Source organism: Scyliorhinus canicula, chromosome 1 (assembly GCF_902713615.1).
Source record: "Scyliorhinus canicula chromosome 1, sScyCan1.1, whole genome shotgun sequence".
Taxonomy (NCBI): Eukaryota; Metazoa; Chordata; class Chondrichthyes; order Carcharhiniformes; family Scyliorhinidae; genus Scyliorhinus; species Scyliorhinus canicula.
The window spans coordinates 115,018,970-115,042,113 of record NC_052146.1 but is presented as its reverse complement, the minus strand read 5'-3'; the positions used below and the strand labels follow the sequence as shown (position 1 = coordinate 115,042,113).

At 49.3% G+C, this 23,144-nt stretch overlaps 1 protein-coding gene across 1 annotated transcript in view; it reads right to left on the bottom strand.

Annotated features, from left to right (window-relative positions):
* Positions 1 to 7,071, bottom strand: part of LOC119966495 (PR domain zinc finger protein 1-like) — a 75,524-nt gene extending 68,453 nt beyond the window's left edge. Inside the window, 1 exon segment of the mRNA XM_038798279.1 lies at positions 6,928 to 7,071. The gene's annotated coding sequence lies outside the window, so the exon portion shown is untranslated.
* Positions 7,072 to 23,144: the final 16,073 nt, after the last annotated feature.

Genomic DNA, 23,144 nt, shown 5'->3' with positions numbered 1-23,144 from the left:
GGCCCGCGATCGTGGCCCACCGATCGGCGGGCCAGCCTGTGCCGTGGGGCCACTCTTTTTCTTCCACTGCCGCCACGGCCTCCACCATGGCGGAGGCGGAAGAGACCCCCTCCACCGTGCATGCGCCGGGGTGACATCAGCGGCCGCTGAGCTCTGGTGCATGCGTGGATTCACGCCAACCGGCGAAGGCCTTTCGGCCAGCCGTGGCGCCGGTCGGCGGGTCCCGGCCTGCTGGAGTGGCAAGAACCACTCCGGCGCGGGCCTAGCCCCTAAAGGTGCGGAGAATTCCACACCTTTGGGAAGGCCCGACGCCGGAGTGGTTCTCGCCACTCCGGTAGGCCGGGACCCCCCGCCCCGCCGGGTAGGGGAGAATCCCGGCCCTGGTGTGGCGGTTGCGAAAAGAGAGAAAGGGCATGAGGACAGTGTCCAGTACCGCCATAATCTACCAAGAGCCATGCCGCTGGCCGGGGGGGGGGGGGCTTCTACCAGGGCTGGGAGGAGTAGTGGGGGTGGCCAGGAGGTGGGCTGTGGTGTTGGGGTGGAGAGGTACGTGGTCCAGTACAACTGACGGCATCTTTTCCTGTGCGATCGTTGAGTGTGTGGGGGATATTGACGTATTTATGGTGCAGCTGGTCAGCACTGCACCTGTCCACAGACCCAGCAATTCTCCCACCGTTTTTTGCACATTCCGCAGGTGTTTCACATGGCACCGGTGCTAGCCCCTCACCATGGATCCTCCATTGGCGTCAGCACTTAGATGCAGGAATGGAGAATCCAGCCCACAGTGTTTACTTCAAGAAGACAATGAAAGGTAGGCAAGAAATGGGCAGCCAATTTGCTACTGTCTGTTTTTTGTTGGCACTTTTAATTGAGAAAGTCTGGTCATCCAAATATATAAAAGTCTTGGGATTTTCTGACATCTGTCGGAGGAAGTTTTGATATGTGAACCACATTTATTGTGGAGGTTCAATGTCCGACCCCTTTTAAAGAAGGTGCTTCGATATCAGAACCCTTTTTACAGAATGAATCTTGATACCACAAATCTCTCACCAGAACAGTCTCTTGGAAGTATCAATGCCACATTATGCCCTTAATTGGATGCAATCCCAGTCTATTCTCTGTCCAGAGCAATTTGAACACAATAGAACAATAAATTTAATTGGCATTGGCACACTTACTGGTGCTATCCCCTACATTTGACACAGTATTTTCATTACATTGGCACATTTTAACATTTGAGGCTATGGGCCAAGTGCTAATGGGATTAGGATTGGCAGATCAGGTGCCTTTCATGCGGCTATCAGTCTGCGGCCCACCTTGGGGAAAAGGATGTCCCTCCTCTCCTCACTGGCATGGAGCAATGCGTCCATTTTGGACTCCCAGAATTGGGGGGGGGGGGGGGGGGTCTTCTGTGTGCCACCTTCATAGTTGCAGTGAGTGTGAGCTAAGTGGAGCACTTAAAAACAGCTCCAGTTGTCAGGCTCTTTAGCGTTAATTCCGGCCCCAGTGATTGCAAAACCCGCTTGCCAGGAATTGCTTTCAATTCGTGCCGGCAGTGTGCAGGCCAATTTACATGTCTTGACTCGCTTACCAAATAGCGCACCCAACAGAAACGCGAATTGCACACAATTCAGTTTTGGAGTCTCCCAAACCAGGGAATTTGGCCCGGCATTGGTAATTGTGGCCATGAAGCGGCTGGATTGTTATAAAAACCCACCTAGTTCACTAATGTCACTCAGGGAAAGATATCTGCCTTCATTACCCAGTCTGGCCTATATGTGACACCAGACCACAGCAACATAGCTGACCCTTAACTGTGTCATCAAATAAAATCACTGCAGGTGAACTTTCACTCCATACACAGCAGTGTTTCAAAAAGGTGGCTCACCACCAGATCTTCAGTGGAAATTAGGGATAGCCAATAAACCGGCCTTATCAGCAATACCAGGAATGAGGATAAACAAAGGTGGTACTGGCAGATCAGCTGGAATCACAAAGGGTAATGGAATCCAGTTATTGACGCTCACAGACACATATACAACCATGGCAGGAACAATATTATCCAGATCAGCATCTCCCAAATCAATGGTCTATGGTGTAAAGTGCTGTTAAAATCAAGCACGGTTATTTTGGGGGGGGGGGGGGGTCACAGAAAAATGTGCAGAATCGCAAAATGGCACCCAAAAAAAACCAAATCATATAGTCTCCATTGATAGGACTTTCAAACTATCCCCCAAGAACACCAGTCTCAAATGCACTTCAATGCAACCAATGTCACAATGTTTTTGGATGGAAAATCAAAGGGATTGTATGGTGACTAGTCCACAGTATGGTAGGTGACCGACATTGTGAAGTCAGACAGCAACACTCCAGGAAGCAGAAGCATTTAATCCATCTCAGAAGAGTAAATGTAACAAGCTTGTTTGCTTGGACAGCAGACACACATATCTAGCAGAATTACAGGCCTTTCCAAGTGGAAACAATCTTACCATCACTGCCAATAACAAGGAATGATCATTTTAAACAAAGTCTCCTGATCCTCCATCAGAACAATAGTCTTACCTCACCCCCATACCCTACAATTTGCCTGTGAACCCCGCCAAATCCATTGCATCTTCCATTCAATTAAAGTCATCCTTGATTCAATGGGTAACAATTTATGCTCTAAGTCAAAAAGCTGTGTGTTCAAGTTCAACACCAGCGTCTTGAGCACATAACGCAGGCTGACACTCCCAGTGCAGTACCAAGTCAGTCCAGATGTTAAACCTGTTTGTTTTCTCATGTTGATGTCAAAGATGCCATTCTGAAGAAGAGTGGGAGAGTTCTCCTTGGCAACCCAGCCAATATTCATCCCTCGACCAACATCATTCCTAAGACCATAAGACACAGGAGCAGAATTAGCCACTTGACCCATCGAGTCTGCTCCACCATTCAATCATGGCTGATATGTTTCTCATCCCCATTCTCCTCCATTCTCCCCATAAACCCTGATCTTCTTCTTAATCAAGAACCTATCTCTGTCATAAAGACACTCAGTGATTTGGCCTCCAGAGCCGACTGCGGCAAGGACTCACATAGATTCACCACCCTCTGGCTGAAGAAATTCTTCCTCATCTCTGTTTGAGGCTGTGCCCTCGGGCTCTAGTTTTTCTACAAGTGGAAACATTCTCTCCACGTCCACTCTATCCAGGCTTCTCAGTATTCTGTAAGTTTCAATAAGATCCCCCCCTCATCCTTCTGAACTCCATTGTTTAATTCCCTTTTCTTCCATGTACTGAATGATCTGTTGAGCTGCTTGCAGAAAAATACTTTTCACTGTACCTCGGTACACGTGACAATAAACAAATCAAATCCAATCCAATCCAATCCATCGAGTACAGACCCAGAGACCTCAACCGTTCCTCATATGGCAACCTCTTCATTCCAGGGATCATTCTTATGAATCTCCTCTGGAACCTTTCCAAGGCCAGTACATCCTTCCTTAGATACGGGGCCCAAAACTGCTCACAATACTCCAAATGGGGTCTGACCAAAGCCTTATATAGCCTCAGAAGTACATCCCAGCTCTTGTATTCTAGCCCTCTCAACATGAATGCTAACATTGCATTTGCCTTCCTAACTTCCAACTCAGCCTGCACGTTTTCCTTAAGAGAATCTTGAACTGGGATTTCTAAGTCCCTTTGTGCTTCTGATTTCCTAAGCCTTTTCCTATTTAGAAAATAGTCTATGCCTCTAAAGTGCATAATTTCACACTTTTCCACATTGTATTCCATCTGCCCCTTCTTTGCCCACTCTCCTAGCCTGTCCAAGTCCTTCTGCAGCCCCCCTGCTACCTCAATACTACTTGCATATCTTTGTAGCATCTGCAAACGTAGCAACAATGCCCTTAGTTCCTTCTTCCAGATCGTTACTGTACAATGTGAAAAATTATGGTTCCAACACCAATCCCTGAGGCACACCACTAGTCTCCAGCTGCCATCCTGAAAAAGACCCCTTTATCCCCACTCTCAGCCTTCTGCCAGTCAGCCAATCTTCCATCCATGCCAGTATCTTACCCTTAACACATGGGCTCTTAACTTATTTAAGAGCATCCTATATAGCACCTTGTCAAAGGCCTTCTGGAAATCTAAATAGATCATGCCCACGGGTTCTCCTTTGTCCAACATCCATGTTACCTCCTCAAAAAATTCTAACAGATTTGTCAGACATGACCTTCCCTTGATGAAGCCGTGCTGATTTGGTCCTATTTTATCATACACTTCCAAGAGCTCCACAATCTCATCGTTAATAATGGACTCTAAAATCTTATCAATGACTGAAGTCACACTAACTGACCTATAATTTTCTGTCAACTGCCTCCCTCCCTTCTTAAACAGCCGTGTTACATTAGCCGTTTTCGAGTTATCTGGGACCTTCCCTGCCTCCAGTGATTCCTGAAAGATCACCACCAATGCCTCCACAATCTCCTTACCTAACTCCTTTAGAGCCCTGGGGTGTAGTCCATCTAGTCCAGGCGATCTATCCACCTTCAGGCCTTTCAATTTTCCTAGAACCTTCTCCTTAGTGATGGCCACTGCATTCACCTCTGTCCTCTGATTCTCCTGGAGCTCTGGCATCCCACTGGTGTCTTCCACCATGAAGACTGATGCAAAGTAACTATTCAGTTCATCTGTCATTTTTTGGTTTCCTATTATTACTTCTCCAGCCTAATTTTCTCGTGGTCCAATGTCTATTCTTGTCTCTCTTATCTTTTATATATTGGAAAAAACTCTTGCTATCTTCTTTTATATTACTAGCTAGCTTACGCTCATATTTCATCTTCTCTCCCCTTATTGCTTTTTTAGTTGTCCTCTGCTCAGGTTTCCCAATCCTCTGGCTTCCCACTAATCCTCGCCACCTTAAATGCTTTTTCTTTTGATTTTATGCTGTCTTTGACTTCCCTCATCAGCCTTGGATGCCTCATCCTCCCCTTAGCATGTTTCCTCCACCTTGGGATGAATTTCTGTAGTACCTCCTTGAATAACCTCCAAAAACCCCTGCCATTGCTTTTCCACTGTCTTCCCTGCTGGGCTCCTTTTCCAATCAACTCTGGCCAGCTCCTCCCTTTGTCGTTCCCTTTATTCAATTGCAATACTGTTACATCTGATTCCAGCTTCTCCCTCTCAAAGTGCAGGGTAAATTCTATCATATTGTAGTCACTACCCTGTAAGGGTTCCTTCACCTTAAGTTCCAGAATTGCCTGTTCCCTAGTAGGCTCTGTCACAAGCTGCTCCAAAAAAATATCTTGTAGACATTCCACAAATTCATTTTCTTGGGATCCACTACCAGCCTGATTTTCCGTGTCCACCTGCATATTGAAGTCCCCCATGATTATTGTAATATTGCCTTTTTTACATGGCTTTTCTATCTCCTGATTTATTTTCTGTCCCACATCCTGACTACTACTAGGGGGCCTGTACATAACTTCCATCAGGTTTCCTCTGCGATTCCTCAACTCTACCCACACAGATTCTATGCCTTCTGATCCTATATCTCTCCTTGCTATCGATGTAATTTCATTCCTTACTAACAATGCAACTTCGCCCCCTCTGCCCATCTGTCTGTCCTTTCAATAGGACACATTTCCTTGGATATTTAGATCCTAGTCCTGGTCCCTTTGCAGCCACGTCTCTGTGATGCCCACAACATTGGACCATTCAAACAGATCATCTGCCCTTTATCACATTGTTGTTTTTGAGAGCTTGCTGTGTACAAATTGGCTGTGATGTTCCTCTCCATTTTAATTGTAACTGCACTTCAAAACGTACTTAATTAGCAGTGCAGAATCTTAGGGGTCCTTAGGTCAAACAACATACCATTTGTTATATATTCTCTCTTCCGTGACGCAAAGCAGATACATAGACAAGTGCACCCACGCCCAAGACATCAAATTCACCAGCTCATCAGCACGCGTTAGCACGGGCAAGGAATAAACAGACCACTGTGCACCGAGTGAATCTCAGGCACTCAGGAGGTGACTGGTCAATGGGGAGTCTACGCAGCAACCAAGACATAGCAGTAGAGCATTGCCTGCTGCCTCTGTACTTTGTCAGAAACTTTGTTGGGAGTGATACATGAACTAAGGCAATCCTTTCAGTACAGTGTAGGGAACTGTTCCTGTCATTGATTTCAAGTCTTCCAACTTTATTTGTCAGACTACAAATGATCGGTAATCAGAGAGACAGTTCACACTAAAATCAAAAACAGAAATTATTCCAGAATAGCTCTTGCTTGGAGGTGCATTTTCTGCATAAGAGAAGTTGGGGAGTGAGTATATGACAACATTTTTACTGTTTGAGGAGGAAGGATAGCAGCAAAAGGTAAGCGGCACTTTGTTCATGCACAGTAAAATTTCACCCCCTTTTACAACATTGCCTTTAATGGCTGTAAAAATGGTGGGAGTGGGAAAATAAACTTAATGAAATTGCTTTTACAAACGTGGAGCCCTTTCCAAAAGTTTCATTCATTTCTCCATACTGACTTTCAGTCACCTTGGTTCAAATTCGACAGCGAATTAATTTCAGGTCATCAAGTCACCTCATATTCCCAGAACCAAGACAGCCTTGACCGGCTTGAGCAAAGGGTGAAAGTGGTTGTTGAATGTGAACAGACCAAGTTATTTCAGCCTCTCCTCTATTGACTGATTTGTGCAAAATGCAAGATTTCACTTAGAAACTCGAGATCACCGAATGGGTACTCTTCCATCCCCTGCTGCCCTGCCCTCTGGGATTCAGCTCTTTACCGAGATTTCTCATTAAATCAGACTTTTCCCACACAAACACGTACCATGCCACTTGTGCCAGTCTTAAGCACAGTGACTGCATAATCTGTTGCACAAATTCTGCAGCATCATCAGTGACATCCTTGTTTCAGAAGAAATGTACTTACATGGCTCTACAATGCTGTGATCACCCTCCCTTCCATACCCCACTCCCTGCTCGAACAATTTAAATCCTCATCCTTCCTTCGTGTTTGGAGTCCTCTCAAAATCAGCCTCTCGGTCCTGGGTTTCCAAAACTTTAGGCAGTACAGGGTCAATCTCCTCAGTCACCCATTGGGCCAGAGTCGCCCAATCGAATGGGACCCGATGTGACTGTATCCACATTGAGTATTGCTATAGGCTGCCAAGGTGCCTAACTGTTAACAGATTATTTCAGATTAACCAATCATGAGGGCATTAATGATTTAGTCTGAGGAAGCTGTCCCTTTCTCTCTTCCCCCCCCCATCGCCGTCCCCGCAACTGAAAAAAGGGGAACAAAGAGCAGACGCAAATATAGCACATGGACAGTGTTAAATCTGATTGCTGCTGTCAGCGACCTGTGTCTCACTCAATCAGACAATGATCTTAACCCATTAAGTACCAGGCATCCAGGACAAACCAACAAGCGGGAGGTGACCTATATTCAAAACAATCAAAACACAATCAATTAATAAGTCTTTGATTATTATCCCTCAGTAAGGGATGTGTGCACACAAAAGCACAGCATGGTGTGGCCCAGCTCTGGATCCACACAGCCATCTGGAAGGCTAACAAGGGGCCCGTGTGTTTGTTTTCTGTGCTCCTTTCTCCATTGTTGTCAGTGACTGGTTGTATCTTTTTCACCTACCTCACAATTATCTCCCCTTTTCTCCTGTAAGCATCACTCTCACTGGGGTGTGATACCACAGGTGTTGGTCACTATCCTCCACCACAACCCAGTTCCATATAGCTAGAATCAGCGAGATATTTAACCATAAAGGGGGGGGGGGGGGGTTGTCACATCACACCCAGATCCTGTCTATGGTATCCATTCAAGTACTTTTCAGCTGTCGATTATTTGTCCAATGATCAGAAGCACGTTTCCTGCTGATTCTTGCCTTTTGTAGCCCAGGGGGACCACAATTGTTGCTCAAGCTGTAAGCAAAAAACTCGCAACTCAGTTCTTTCTTGGTTTCAGTTCTGTGGCAGCCCTGCACTTACTCATTGGAGCGGGGGGGAGAACAGGCTCTGGTTATTGTGCGATGTGCCTTTGGTTTCAGCAGACAGATTGAGAATCAGCTCCAAACATTAAGCCTAAAACAGGATCACAGAATTGCTATGGCGCAGAAGAAGGCCATTCGGCCTATTGTGTCCTCACCAGCTCTCCAAATGAGCATTAGTGCCCTTTCCCTGCACCCCTGCACATTGTTCTATTCAACTCATCATCTAATGCCCTCTTGAATTCCTCAATTGAATCTGCCTCCACCACACTCCAGACTGTGCATTCCAGATCCCAATTGCTCGCTGTCTGAAAAAGCGTTTTCTCACATTACATTTACTTCTCTTTAAATCTGTGCCCTCTTATTCCCAATCTGTCTACAAGTGGGAACCGTTTCTCCCTGTGGTGTGCAACTCTATATAAATTCCCCCCCTCATAATTACCTTGATTAGATCCCGGCATGTCACTCGCTCCAAATATCTGATATCCTATATATAAACCACCCGGTCCCATGCTTAGATTCTGGCCTGTACTCCGATATTCAATATATTTGCTGAATTAAGATTTTTGGGGCTGAGTAAAATTTTGAACAACTTAAACATAATCTTCATTCCTTGTTATCCATGTGCATGTCCTGTCAGAGATGACAAATGGTTAATGCATTCACCTTGGGCGGGATGCTCCAACCCTCCGCGCCGGAATCGCGCCTGGCGCCGGGTGGAAAATAGCTGTTCACGCCGGAAATCCGGCAGGCCGGCGCTTCCGCAATTCTCCGCAGACCCGCCAGTCCCGCGCGCGTGGAACATGTTAACAACTGGAACGCGCGTTCTGGAACAGTGTCTGCAAATTAGAAGGTAGCAAATGTAACCCTACTATTTGAGAAAGGAGGGAGAGAGAAAACAGGGAGCTTCAGTCTTGTTGGCCTATCATCAGAAGTAGGGAAAATGCATGAATCCATCCTAAAGAATGTGATAACTGGGCACTGAGGAAATAATGGTGATATTGGCAGAGTCAACATAGATTTATGAAAGGGAATCATGTTCGGACAACCTGCTGGATAAGTTCTCATACAGGAGACTAGTAAGCAAAATTAGAGCACTTGGGATGGGGTAATATACAGACATGGATTGAGAATTGGTAACAGACAGAAACATAGAGTCTGGATAAACTGATCATTCTCAGGTTGGCAGGCTGTGGCTAGCAAGGATCAGTGCTGGGGCCCCAGCTATTCACAATCATCAATAATTTGGATGTGGGCCACCAAATGTAATGTTTCCAAGTTTGCTGATGACTCAAGCTAGGGGGGAATGTGAATTGTGAGGAGGATGTAAAGAGATTTCAAGGAGATTTAGACAGACTAAGAAAGTGGGGCAACAATATGGCAGAGGAATATAACATGGAAAAATGTGAAGTTATCACTTTGTTCGGGAAAACTGAAATGCAAGGCATTTCTTAAATGGTGAGATATTAACGTCCAAAGGGACCTGGGTGTTCTGGTACACCAGTCACTGAAAGCTAACATACAGCTGCAACAAGCATTAGAAAGGCACATGGTACGTTAGCTTTCATTGCATGAGGATTTGGGTAGCAGGAGTGGGGAAGACTGCTTGCAGTTGGATAGAGCAGGGTTTTCAAAGTCTGTGGGTCCCGGCAGGGTGGTGCAACAATCGGGCACACCATTCCCGCGGAGGTCCCAATCGAGGGAGGAGCACCCGATTTTTACTTTGAGAATGGTGGCCAAGTTTGAAAATGCCTGAGGCTCCACGGAGAAGGCGAGTTACAATGGGAGGTGGTCTGCAAGGTGGAGAGAGAAAGCTAGTGTCTGCGGCTCAGGGTTCACTCCGACTTTGCGTGGAGATGTCCAAGTGTCTGCTGTTGTACGGGAGGTTTTTATAGCCAGGCGTTCGGGGCGAGTGAAACCCAATGCTTGAGGTGGAGGTGAGACTGATCCATCCCTACAGTCGGGGAAGATCCCCCCCTCCCTTGTGAGTGCTTGGATACGATTCCGGGTGCTCCTGCTTCCGAGGTTCGGTGTGCTGCTCCCCTGCGGTGACTTATCCAGGGAAATTAGGCTTGTGCAGGCCCGAGAGTTCATCTGCTGAGGACAGGTCCTGGTGACTGAGCCCCGTCACCTCCTGTTCGGGGTCAGACCCAGCCGCTGGTTTCTGGTTGGTCTTACTGGGCAACAGGTTTTATTTTGGGGGAGGGGGGCTGGTAGGGGGGCTGTATTGGCAAGTCCTGGGCAGCACTGAGTATCGGGCTCAGAAATGACAAACAGTCAATGTGATTATTCTCAGGAGTTGTGGCCACGGCTTTTTTACATTTTATTTTAGTGTCTGACATTTTCAAAATAAACCCCTGTCTCTACTGAGAAGGACTCCCCCCATGTGATATAATCCGAACATTGGTGTAAGATGACATGAACTCTGAAAAGTATATAACTTCTTCTGGTATTCAGGCAAGCTTCGGTGTTGTACCTTCTCAAGCATTAAACTTCTGTGTCACGACTCAAAATTTCTATCTTGAAGAAATTCAATGGGTAGGATTCTCTGATCCTGAGGCTAAGAGTTGACACGTCGTAAACGCCGTCGCGTTTTACGGTGGCGTCAACAGGCCCCCAGGAGCAGTGATCCTGTGCCGCACAGGGGGCAGCACGGCACTGGAGTGACTCACGCAGCTCCAGCTGCTGATACCGGTGTCAGAACGAGCGCCGCGGGTCTGCGCATGCGCTCTATGGCCGGCCGAGTTTGCGTATGCGCACTACGACCGGCGCGAATTCGCGCATGCGCATGGGTTTCCTTGTCTGTGCTGGCCCCGACACAACATGGCGGAGAGCTACAGGGGCCCAGAGCAGAGGAACATAGGTCCCCACCAGGACAAGCCGGTAGACCCTGATCGCGGGCCAGGCCACCATGGAGGCCCTCCCGGGGTTGGACCTCCCTCCCTCCCCCATCAGGCCGCCCCCGCAGGATGAATGCTGAGGTTCCGCCGGGTAGGACCACACGTGAACTGCGGCGGCGGAACTTGTCCTATTTCGGCGGCCACTCGGCCCATTTGAGCGTGGAGAGTCGCCCGGGGGGGGGGGGGGGGGGGGGGGGGGGAACGGGACGCGTATAGCGGTCCCCGACTGGCGCCGTGCCGGTGCCAATAGCGCTGATTCTCCTGTGATCGGAGAATCGGCGGACCGGCGTCAGAGCGGCGTTGCATGAATCGCAGCCTCCCCCGGCGATTCTCCGACCCGGCCCAAGGTCGGAGAATCCCGCCCTGTGTTTTGCATTTTCAATTTTAATGAAATTGCATTCTGCAAACATAATGGAGTTTTAAAGATAGATTGGGATAATAATGCTCTTTACTATTGTAATTTTGTGGTTTCTGGTGCGTACCCGTCCAAAATAAAATACTTATTGCAAACAAAAAAAAAGAGATTGACAGCCGCTGTCGCCTTTTAAATGAAAACAAATTTGATTGCGTGAAGGTTTCCAAAAAGAAGCGGCAGCAGAGAGCAGATCACGCGCCGTGCATGGGACTATTAACGTGAAACACTCTCCAGGTATGTTCTTTTGCTGCCAAATCACAAGCAGGGGTTTCTTCAATTTTCCAGCTGCTGGCAAGCAAATCCCAGTGAACTGTGAAGGTGAATGTTTCTTAAAAATTAGAGATGGCCAGAGACTCAAATAGGCAGTTTACCTATTGGACAGCATCTCACAACAGAATTGGCTTGATAGATCTGCTCAGGAGACTCTAGGGTAGGACAGAACAGTGCTACTGTTCACTCTGCACACAGTTCCAAGGCCTCTGGTTAACGGCCTACAAAGAAGAAACTTAACTCGGGAACAAAGCAGTATAAAATGATTTATTGAGGTAGGGTTTTGTCCATCATGAGGACATACACGCGCATGGGGCGCGATTCCCCACTCCCCAGGCCGGGTGGGAGAATCGCGTGAGGGCCGCTCTGGCACCTCCCGCCTCGATTCTCCCACCCCCCCCCCCAAAATGGCGTGTCGCGTTTTGCGACACGCCGCTCGGAGAATCGCGGGTTGCCGTTTTTCACGGCGACCCGCGATTCTCCGGCTCGGATGGGCCGAGCGGCCTGACGTTCCCGACCTGTTCACGCTGGCGTCAACCACACCTGGTCGCTGCCGGCGTGAACAGCGCACGACAGGTAAGTGTGGGGGCCCGTGGGAGGCGGAGAGGAGATCGAGCACCACGGGCGTGCTCAGGAGGGGACTGGCCCACGATCGGTGCCCACCGATCGTCGGGCCGGCGTCTCTAAGAGACGCACTCTTTCCCCTCCGCCGCCCCGCAAGATTAAGCCGCCACATCTTGCGGGGCAACGGAGGGGAAGATGGCAACCGCGCATGCGCGGGTTGGAGCCGGCCAACCTGCGCATGCGCGGCCAACGTCACGTAGGCGCCACCGGCCGCGTCATTCTCAGTGCGCCGAGTTCCCCGCAACGCCGCTCCTAGCATCCCGGGGGGGAGAATAGGGGGCGAGGAGCGGCCTCCGACGCCGTCGTGAAACACTCCAGGTTTCAACTGGCGTCGGCCATTGCGGAGAATCGCGCCCATGGTGCTTCCTTACATTACAACAGAGACACATATCCAAAGGACTTAATAGGCTGGAAAGTTACCAAAGACACTATATAAATGCCCATTGATGTTGCATTTGGAATGGTGATGAAAAATATTCAATATATATATATATACGTAAGCCAATTGTTTATGCCTCATACAGGCAGTCCAGCGAGGTAAAACAGACACCTAGAATTAAACTTGAACATTGAGATACTGAGGGCCTGGCACTGGGCCAGCACCCATTATCCCCCATTATACTCATTGTTATTTAATGATGTGGGCATGTTGTATAAACTTGGCATGTATTATACTGGAGTTTAGAAGGTTGTTTGTGATCTAGTTGAGACATTTTACACACAATAAAGGGATTCATTAATGTAGATATGAGAGCACAAATATATCCTTTGGTGGAGAAATCCTGAACAAGGGGAAACATTTTTAAATTATAGCTAAGTATTTCAGGATAATGGAAATCTAGAACCTGTTCCCCAAAACATTCGGAAAGGGGGATCAATTGGAGTTTTCAGGATTGAAATTGATAAGAGTTTTGTTTTGTGTGAAGCAATGTGGAGCAAAGACAGGTAAACAAGGTTGAGGTACGAATCAGTTTGATTGAATAGAGGAACAGTGTTGAAGAGCTGAATGGGTGGCTCCAATTCCTAAGCTCCCTGGCCATGGAGGTTCTAACCATTCCAAACCCTCCCAGACTTGATAGCACGATATGTGAGCCAGGCCAGTCTGCGGTGCTCCGAGGCACTGAGCCTCATGGATCAATCATAGATCATCCTTGAGGAGTGGACGCTGGGGGCGAGGGTTCTTCCCATCGAACAGACAATATTGCAAGCTAATGCCAAGAAAGAATGTCACATCCATCCAGTCATTCTTGCAGCCAGGAAAGAAATTGCAATAGTCCCCTACTCAAATTCCTAGGATATAGCTCAGAATCACATGATCCAAACAAGGTAACCACTTAATCCCACAGCTATAAGTTGGCTGTTCTCTCAGACACTTGCCCAATTCCCTATTTCCAAGAACTCTACTGTCCGCAGACCAACCAAGTGTGTATTTGATAGGTTATTCTAGAGAACATGACTTGGTGTGGTGAGGACTGCTTCCTAGCCTCAGAGTTCTTTCACTTCAAACAACCTAATTACCAAGACAATATTCCTCTTCTGCACTCAGGGTGGGGGTGGGGGAGGACACCACAAGCTACAGTGTCTACAGAGGCTACTAACCTCTTGAATTCATTGGGAAAACATCCCTTTGCTTTTGCTTGATTCTGGCAAAGTCTCAACTTGTTTTTAGTTCAGTAAATTGCATTACTGATGGCTTCATTATCTGCTCTAACTTGGAAAGTTCTCTGGAGTTTCCTCTCCATTCCTCTTCATTTTCATTCAACTGCTTCTTTAGCCCTTCAGTCTGTTTCTTGTAGCTTGTTTCTCGTAGCCCCATGACAGTGCCAACCTGGTACCACCTGCGGTGCCAGAGGCACTGCCGAGCCCTACCCCCACCACCAAGGGCTCCATTGGCCTTCGCCATGGCTATCACGTCTAGTCTATATTTTTGATAGCTCATTTAAACATGATTATCTGGATCACGCCCAGCAAGGGCATGATTCAGATCACGCTGGACGTAGCGGGTCGGGTGCATCTCGCTCGGCTTGGTGCCCAGTGCAAAACCCATTTTGGGCCTATCCCGCTATGCACTTGGTGCAATGAGTTCGATACTGGGCGCAACACAGTAGGAAAATCACGCCCTCTGTGTCACATCAGGGTCTTGCAATTTTTTTTTGTAATTTTGCTCTTTGTGTCTGTGATCTGAATGCATGTTTTTATTTTGCGTCACACGGGGTTTTGTACTGGAGGTCCACTAGCTCCATTGGATTCTTCAATTCCCAAATCTGCAGCGACGCTTCTGCAACTGTTTCTTCAATTTTCCTTCTTCAGCATCAATCTCCAGTCCGGCTTTAATTGCTTTTAGATTTTCATACCTTGGAATTCTTTCTTTATTGTTTAAAATGTTCCATTTTCTGGTCACCGCATTGTGTTATTTTGTCAGCTGGAGTGTTTCAATTATGTGGTCTTTGAGACTTGTATGTTTAAACATAAACCATTTATTGTTCATCTTTAATTTTAAAGATTCCAGTTCATGTCATGCATGGTGTTGCTTTCACGCAGGCTGCTTCCAGAGTATTCTCCCTGAATCTAATACCATGTGACTTTGTACATCATACGATGTGTGGTGCTATTCTCCAGTCCCACATTAACTCTTGCTTTGCTAAACACCTTTTCATTACATGACATGCAGGTACATAATACAACAGTCAGTGGAATGGTCTGCTACCGTCACTGCCCAGGGATTTCTGACCCCGCTGACTGATCTGACCTGTAAATCTACCATGCGTTTAGGACTATGTTATCTTGTAATCAGGTAATGCAACTCCTCCATTCCCCTATTTCCTTCCTGTGTGCTATTCCTGAAAGAGTGGCAGACAATGGGACACAATAAAGAATGAAAATGGCTGGGATTTTCCGAGCCTCCGCGCCGAAATCGCGCTCGACGCGGGGATGGAGAATGGGGCATCAGACCCACGATTGGGTCTGACACCTTCCCGCGATTCTCCGCGGACCAGAGAATCGGCGGGAGTCGCGCAAAGCGCAGTCGACACGGCACCGGTTGGGGGCTATTGAAAGAGGCCCGCACGGCGATTCTCCGCCGCCAACTGGCCGAGTTCCTGTCGGCGTGGTTCACTCATGGTTTCACTCGGCGGGCACTCGGAGTCCGCGGCCGCCCTGGTGGGGGGCGGGGGGGGTCCTCCAGGACGGGCCACCGGCAGGCGGGCGCGTGCGACCTGGGGGGTGGCCTATATTGTTGGGGCCGGCTTGCTGTGCGGGTCCGCCATTTTGGGCGGGGCCACAGGCAGGTGCCGCGTGCATGCGCGGACCCGCGGCCGGAAGTGCAGGGCTGGAGCTGCGTGGACTACTCCGGGGTCCTGCAAGCCCCCTTCAAAATGGAGAATCCCTCTGGACTTTCTGGAAAAACAATCCAGAGTGATTTGTGCCCTTTTTCTCTTCCGAATGGGGACATAGCCCCATTTTCAGAGAATTCCGTCCCTTGAATGTAAATCAGTGGCGGGATTCTATAATCCTGGGGCTAAGTGTTGACACCGTCTTAAACACCGGAGCGTTTTACGCTGGCATCAATAGGCCCCTAGGAGCAGCGATCCTGCACCGCACAGCACGGCACTGGAGAGCCTCACACTGCGCCAGCTGCCGATCCAGGCCTCAGGACGGGCGCTGCGGGTCTGCGCATCTGCGCTACGGCCGGCGAAGTTGCGCATGATGGCCGGCGCGAGTTTGCGCATGCCCATGTGTTCTCCACGCCGGCCCCAACGCAACATGGTGGAGAGCTACAGGGACCCGGCGCAGGGGAACATAGGCCCATACCAGGATAAGCCTGCCCGCCAATCGGTAGTCCCCAATCGCAGGCCAGGCCACTGTGGAGTCTGCCCCCGGGGCCCGACCCCCCCTTCCTCCCAACAGGCCGCCCCCTGCAACATGAACGCCGAGGTCCCGCCGGGTAGAACCATGCGAGAATGGTGCCGGCGGGACTTGGCCTAACTCGGCAGACACGCGGCCCATCCCGCGCAGAGAATCGCTTGGGGGGGGGGGGCGTAATGCGGCGTTCGACCAGCGCCGTGCCGGCGCCAATGGCACCAATTCTCCAGTCGCCAGTGAATCGGCGGATCGGCGTCGGGGCAGCGTCATGTGAATCGCGCCCACCCACCTACAGCAATTCTCCGACCCGATTTGGAGAATCCCGCCCCAGGTCTCTCACTACCTCAGAACATCCAAAAGTCATTCAGAGCCCTGAAATGTATTTGTGATGGATAAAACTATTATGAATGCAAGGGGGTAGGTACATAATGGTGAGTGGGAAGCTGGAGGGGGTGCGAGTGGTACTTGTGAACATATATGCTCCGAATTGGGACGACGTGGAATTTTGTTCTGAGCAGGGTGCTAATACCGAAGGTGGTGGATACTGAGTACTCGGCAATTGCAGTATCAGATCATGCCCCACATTGGGTGGATCTACGGGTTAGTGTGGAGAGAGGGCAATGCCCGCTGTGGAGACTGGATGTGGGGTTGCTGGCAGACGAGGTGGTCTGTGGGCGGGTTAACAAGTCCATCGAGAACTACCTGGAAACAAATGATACGGGGAAGGTCTCTGCAGCGACGGTCTGGGAAGCTTTGAAGGCAGCAATCAGAGGGGAATTAATCTCGATACGGGCCCACAGAGAAAAGGTGAAATGGGCTGAGAGGGATAGATTAGTGGGGGAGATACGATAGGAGATACTCAGAGGCCCACCGATGCGGGGCTACTGAAGGAGCGGCGGAGGTTACAGGTGGAGTTTGGGCTGTTGACCACAAGGAAAGCAGTGGAACAGTTGAGGAAGGCAAGGGGGGGAGGGGGGCGATATATGAGTACGGGGAAAAGGCAAGCAGAATGTTGGCGCACCAGCTCAGGAAAAGAGAGGCGGCTAGGGAGGGAGGTAAAGTAAAGAGTAGAGACAGTAATACTGTCCTGGACTCAGCGGGGGCGAACGAGGTGTTTAAGGACTTTTATAGTAAATTATATGAGTCGGAACCCCCGGCTGGGGTGGAGGGGATGAGGCAATTTCTGGATCAGTTGAGGTTCCCGAGGGTGGAGGAGGACCTGGTGGAGGGGCTGGGAGCCCCAATTGAGATTGAGGAAATAAGCAAGGGGCTGGAGGGCATGCAGTCGGGCAAGGCCCCGGGGCCTGACGGCTATCCGGTGGAATCCGATAAAAGGTTTTCAGAGATATTGAGCCCACTACTGGTGAGGACATTTAATGAAGCAAGAGAGAAGAGAATCCTCCCCCCAACAATGTCGCAGGCCTCGATTTCATTTATCCTGAAACGGGAGAAGGATCTGGAGTAATGCAGATCATACAAGCCGATTTCTCGACTGAATGTGGATACCAAACTGCTGGCTAAGATACTGGCCACAAGGATAGAGGACTGTGTCACGGGGGTGATAGGGGAAGACCAGACGGGATTTGTTGAGGGCAGGCAACTCAAGGCTTCTAAATGTTATTATGATGCCGTCAGAAGGAGAGGAGGCGGAGGTGGTGGTAGTGATGGATGCGGAGAAGGCTTTTGATCGGGTGGAGTGGAATTACCTGTGGGAGGCGCTGGGAAGGTTTGGGTTTGGTGAGGGCTTTATTGACTGGGTGCGGCTGCTCTATCAGTCACCAGTAGCGAGTGTGCGTACAAACCGGCTGAGGTCGGAGTATTTTGAACTGCACAGAGGGACGAGGCAAGGGTGCCCCCTCTCCCTGTTACTGTTTGCTCTGGCCACAGAGCCATTGGCCATGGCGTTCAGAGCCTCTAGGAACTGGAAAGGGCTGGTTCAGGGCAGGGGCGGGGGGGGCGTGGAGCACCGGGTCTCGTTCTACGCAGATGACCTGCTCTTGTACATTTCAAACCCGTTGGAGGGGATGGGAGAAGTAATGCGAATCTTGGTGGAATTTGGCAATTTGGCAATTTTTCAGGGTATAAATTGAACATGGGGAAAAGCGAGATGTTTGCGATCCAGGCAAGAAGACAGAAGAGACTGGGAGAGCTGCTTAGAATGGTAGGGAAGAGCTTTCGATGTCTGGGAATCCAGGTGGCCCGGAAATGGGAGGTACACAAGTTCAACCTATCCCGGTTGGTAGAACAAATGGAAAATCACTTATTGTCACAAGTAGGCTTCAAATGAAGTTACTGTGAAAAGCCCCTAGTTGCCACATTCCGGCACCTGTTCGGGGAGGCTGGTACGGGAATTGAACCGTGCTGCTGGCCTACCTTGGTCTACTTTAAAAGCCAGCTGAACCAGCCCTTTCCCACTATCACTGGCGGGGAGGGTAAAGACCGTGAAAATGATGGTCCTCCCCAGATTTCTGTTTGTCTTTCAGTGCCTCCCCATCTTCAGCCCTAAGGCCTTTTTCAAGCGGGCGAATAAGATTATTTCAGGCTTGGTGTGGGCGAGTAAAACCCCACGGGTGAAGAAAGTGTTGCTGGAGTGCAGTCGGGGGGAGGGTGGGTTGGCGCTGTCGAACTTCTGCAATTATTACTGGGTGGCTAATATAGCCATGATTAGGAAGTGGGTAGTGGGGGAGGGGTCGGCATGGGAGCTGATGGAGGCGACGTCATGTCAAGACACCAGTTTGGGAGCACCTCTGCCGTTCCCTCCGGCCCGATACTCCACAAGTCCGGTGGTAGTGGCAGCTTTGAGGATCTGGGGGCAATGGATGAGATATAAGAGAGTGGAGGCACCATCGATTTGGATCCTGATTTATAATAACCGGTTTGTACCGGGTAGTCTGGATGGTGGGTTCCGGAGATGGCAAAGGGCAGGAATTGGAAGGATGGGAGATCTAGTTATAGATGGGAGCTTTCCTAGATTGTAAGCTTTGGAGGATAAATTTGAATTGCCAGCAGGGAATGGCTTGCGGTATTTGCAGGTGCGCGACTTCCTGAGAAAACAGGTGCCGGCCTTTCCGCTGCTGCCATTAAGGGAGATACAGGATAGAATAGTTTCTCGTACCTGGGTGGGACTAGGGAAGGTATCAGATATTTACCAGGAGCTTTCGGAGGCGGAGAAAACTCCAGTGGAGGAGCTTAAGGGCAAGTGGGAGGACAAGCTAGGAGGAGAGATAGAGACGGGGCTATGGGCGGATGCCCTAAGCAGGGTTAAAACCTCCTCATCGTGCGCCAGGCCTAGTCTGATACAATTTAAGGTAGTCCACCGGGCACATATGACAGCGGCTAGGATGAGTAAGTTCTTCGGGGTTGAGGATAGGTGTGCGAGGTGCACGAGAAGCCCAGAAAATCATGTCCACATGTTTTGGGCATGCCCGAAGCTTAGAGGGTTTTGGCAGGATTTTACTAAGGCAAGGTATTAAAAACACGGGTGGTGCCGAGTCCGGAGGTAGCAATCTTTGGAGTATCGGAAGAGCCGGGAGTTCAGGGGGCGAAAGAGGCTGACATCCTGTCCTTTGCCTCCTTGGTAGCCTGGAGACGGATCTTGTTAATGTGGAGGGACTCGAAGCCCCGAATGAAGAGACCTGGGGTAGTGACATGGCTGGGTTTCTCAGTCTCGAGAAAATAAAGTTTGCCTTAAGAGGGTTGATGTTAGGGTTCACCCGGAGGTGGCAGCCGTTCGTCGACTTTCTCAGAGAAAATGAAAATGTCAGCAGAGGCAGTATTCCAAGGGGTGGGAGAGGGCCGGATTGTTGTTTTATGGTTGGGATGTGTGAAGATTGAGCTGGGGGGAGGGGGAATGTTTATTTTGCCATGTTGATGTCATTGTTTATGTTACTGTTGTAAAATTTTCAAATACCTTCATAAAATAGTATTTAAAAAAAATTATTATGAATGAATTATTTTTAAGTGTCGCCACTGTTATAACATAGGAAACGTTTGAAAAAACTGTTTGTGGGATGTGGGCATCACTGGCTCAGCCGGTATGTATAGTACATCGATAATTTCCCTTGAGATGGTGGTGAGCTGCCATTTTGAATCACTGCAGTCCGTGTGTAGGTGCACCCACAGGGCTGTTAGGGATTTTGTCCCAGCAACAGGAAACAAACTGCGATATATTTCCAAGTCAGAATGATGAGTGACTTGGACAGGAACTTCAAGGTGATGATGTTCTTATGCATCTACTGCATTTGTCCTTTTAAATGGTAGAAGTCACGGGTTTGAAAAGTGCTGTTGAAGGAGCCTTGGTGAGTTGCTGCAGTGCATCTTGTAGATGGTACACACAGCTGCCACTGTTCGTCAGTGGTGGAGGGAGTGAATGCTTGAGAAAGCGGTGCCACTCAAGCGGACTGCTTTGTGCTGGATGGTGTTGGGCTTCTCGAGTGTTGTTGTAGCCAGGCCTGGCCTGATGATCAGCTTCACATTCTTAGTAGACACAGAATGTGGCTCCACATGCTGTGCAAAAGTTAAAAAGTAGGTCGCTTGTCCATCCAAGCAGTAAATTTTCCCATCAGGGTGTCCAGGGGAGCTTACTCCTCAAAATGAGAAATAGACAAGGGAGATGTCAGAGAATTCTCAAATCTGGGATGGGGGAGGGGGATTTCAAGGATTAAATCATTAATCCTCGGTATCATGTCTCGTAGATATTCACCAAGCTCCTTGTTTGCATCTCCGACAAAACAAAAATACGCCCAGCATACACACCGTTTGTACTTTTTGGCATAAAAATTGTCATTTAAGGCACTTTGAGTTACTTCAATGTGACTAGCCTGATATCAGTGCATTCACTGTGGATGTCAGTCTGATAATGCCAGAACTTTCAACACCATCCCTCTCTCAGGCTTCTGTCTGAGACTGAATGAGACCATTAAATTCTCAGCATCCTATTTAACCCCGAATCAACTTGGTAGTTCACCTCCTCTCCATCACCAAGTCCGTTTCCTTCCAACTCGACATCTTTGTCTCCGCCCCTACCTCTGCTCATTTACTACTGATCTCATCCATGTCTCTGTTATCTCCACACTCGAGAGTTCTAATGCTCTTTTGACTGCCTTCCTAACTTCTACCCTCCATAAACTTCAGCTCATCCAAAGCTCTGCAGCTCATGTAATAATCTTTATTAATATCGCAAGTAGGGTTACATTAACACTGCAATGAAGTTACTGTGAAAATCCCCTAGTCGCCACACTACAGCGCCGATTCAGGAAGACTGAAGGAGAATTCAGAATATCCAATGTTATCCTCACTCGCACCCAAGTGCTATTCACCCATCAGCCCCATGCTCGCTGACCGGCCTCGGCAATGCCACAATTTAAAAGTTCTCCTTGCGTTCCAGTTATATCCTCGCCTCACCCACTGGCGGCTGTGCCTTTAATTGCTTTGGCCCTGTACTCTGGAATTCCCCCTTGAATCTTTTACCTCTTCATCCTCCATAATAGATTCCTTTGAAACTAGGCTCATTCTTTGTCTCTACCAATCTACCTTTTTGCAGCTAAGTGTCAGATTTTGCCTGATCAGGGCGGGATTCTCCGACCCCCCCGCCGGGTCGGAGAATCGCCCGGGGCCAGCGTCAATCCTGCCCCCACCATGTCCCAAATTCTCCGCCACCCGAGATTCGGTGGGGGCGGGAATCGCGCTGCGCTGGTCGGCGGGTCCCCCGCGGCGATTCTCCGGCCCGCGATGGGCCGAAGTCCCGCCGCTGACAAGCCTCTCCCGCCGGCATGGATTAAACCACCTACCTTACCGGCGGGATCGGCGGCGCAGAAGGGCTCCGGGGTCCTGGGGAGGGGGGGGGGGGGGGGGGGCGCGGGGCGATCTGACCCCGGGAGGGTGCCCCCACGGTGGCCTGGCCCGCGATTGGGGCCCACCGATCGGCGGGCCGGCCTGTGCCGTGGGGGCACTCTTTTTCTTCCGCCTTCGCCATGGTCTTCACCCATGGTCTTCCCCTGCGCATGCGCCGACGCTCCGGCGCATGCGCGGATTTACGCCGGCTGGCGAAGTCCTTTTGGCCCCGGCTGGCATGGCACCAAAGGCCGTTCACGCAGCCGGTGGAGCAGGAACCACTCCGGCGTGGGCCTAGCCCCTCAATGTGAGGGCTTGGCCCCTAAAGGTGCGGAGACTTCCGCACCTTTAGGGCGGCCCGATGCCGGAGTGGTTCATGCCACTGCAACACTCCGGGACCCCCCGCCCCACCGGGTAGGGGAGAATCCCGGCCCAGGTTTCTATGAAGCACCTTGGGATGTTTACTGTGTGAAAGGTGCTAGATCAATGTAAGGTTTCTTTGAGCATTAAATGAATCAAGGATTAGGGATAGGATTAAAAAGTGTACTTGAGGTAGAAAATCAGCCATTAAATTATAGAATGACAAAACAGGCATGACAGGCCAGATGGTCTAGTGCTGCTACTATTTCTCATACTCTTACATTGCTATTGGTCTTGCGATGTCAAAAGAACCAGTAGGTCTAATAATAGGTGTCATTTTACCATCAGGCTGCTTCGTGGCCACAGTGGAACTGTGTTAATTCTTTCCAAAGATACATTGCTTAAGCCCCATAGTGGATCAGAGATAAACGCAACACTGCTATTATGCAGTTACCTTTACAGACTATGTCCCTGTGCACTGGGTGATGACAGGACTGCCTTTGGTGTATGTGTCCCACACTCAGGTAATTACTGACCTGCCCATCTATTACCCCTTCATATCCATACCCCTCGCAGCCCACTGTCAGGTAGCTGCCCTCTTAAAACAATTGCTCTGTTAGTTACTGGCAGGAGTGACAGTACAAACTCCACTTTTACCTAACATCGTTAACTTTAAAGAAAAAAACTTCAGTTCTTCTTGAAGACAATCTGTTGCACTGCCAGCCTTTGCTCCACAACTTTAGATTTCAACAACACAACCTGTGCTTGGAACAGAGGCACCATATGAATGCACTGTGTTTATGACAGCTGTTGCATTGGAGACTCATCTCCCCATTTCCTCCTCTCTCTCATCCCCAGCACCTCAAATATGAAGAGTTCCTCA